This window comes from Papilio xuthus, unplaced genomic scaffold, assembly GCF_000836235.2.
Source record: "Papilio xuthus unplaced genomic scaffold, Pxut_1.1 DF827487.1, whole genome shotgun sequence".
Lineage (NCBI taxonomy): Eukaryota > Metazoa > Arthropoda > Insecta > Lepidoptera > Papilionidae > Papilio > Papilio xuthus.
This window is the reverse complement of record NW_013531162.1, coordinates 3,018-4,145: the sequence shown is the minus strand read 5'-3', so window position 1 is coordinate 4,145 and position 1,128 is coordinate 3,018. Positions and strand designations below refer to the sequence as shown.

General features: G+C 46.5%; 1 long non-coding RNA gene across 1 annotated transcript; it reads right to left on the bottom strand.

Annotated features, from left to right (window-relative positions):
- LOC106119247 (uncharacterized) lies at positions 1 to 694 on the bottom strand. The gene is made up of 3 exons (XR_001227951.1): positions 486 to 694; positions 179 to 307; positions 1 to 55 (listed from the first exon to the last, which is right to left on the bottom strand). It is a non-coding gene; the product is annotated as an uncharacterized LOC106119247 (long non-coding RNA).
- Positions 695 to 1,128: the final 434 nt, after the last annotated feature.

Sequence of the window (1,128 nt, the reverse complement as noted above, 5' to 3'; positions counted from 1 at the left end):
CCATGTAGTACGTCGCCGCGAACCCAGAGTGGTGTACCGATGTGTCCGATGTAAACTGCCAGTAGAAATTATACTTATAGGTAACCTTAATATATTACATGACATGGACATTGCATTGACACACTAGCTCTAGTTGGAAGGTGAACTGTTAGTCGTAGACCGTGTCACGTTAGTTTACCTGCACGCGTAGCACGTTGCCGTCCGAGGTGACGGGCGGTGGTAACGCGGAGCCGCAGAAGGCACCGTGACGCCGGAGCACTTCATCCCCGAGCCGCGAGTGCACGGTCACGCTATCGTATTCGCATTCCTGATACAAAAAAATACAGATTATATGACGGAATAGTGGGTTCCCACTATCGTAACACCTGAATGACGACAATGTTGTTATCCTTCTCATTCTCTTTGAAAAGAACGAGCAAATTAAAGTGTTGCAACAATTGAAAATCACAATAATACTGCGTATATTATGTCATTCGTGAGTTTACCTGATGATACATATTATTCGTGCCCTCCAGATCAAAATGCGTGAAGTTGAGCGTGATGCGGTGCTGCGAGGGCGCCACTATCTCCCACAGACAATTCTTTGACGGCGGATACAGGTCGGGGAACGAAGGAGACGTTATAGTGCCGTTGGGGCCGTACAGCACACCACCACACGCATCTAGAAATTAATGGAGGATACAGCTCCTATGCTTGATACAAGCTATGTCAAGGAGAATAATAAAAGATAAAGAAAAGATAGGGTCTGATGAAGATGAGGGGGAAGGGGACGTGGTGTCACCTTCGGTGTGGTGAGGTGCGAGTGATGATGATGTGAAGGGTGAGTGCGGCGACAGGTGAAATGAGGCACAGTTATATTCACAACACAGTTTATTACCACTCACAGTCCACAACAAATAGTAAGAAGGAGAGTACAACACTGAGAAGAAGAATACAAGTAGGAGAAAGAGAAATGCACAAATTCGGATTACAAAGTAACAAGTTGCGTAATCGAAAGCGTGGTATATCGCGGGCGCTGCAGAACTCCACTCGTCATGCACCCGTGTTTATGTGTGCGTGTATGCGTGTGATGTATGTGCGTGTATGTGTGACTGTGAAGTGTTTGGGAATATGTAGGAGGTCACCTAC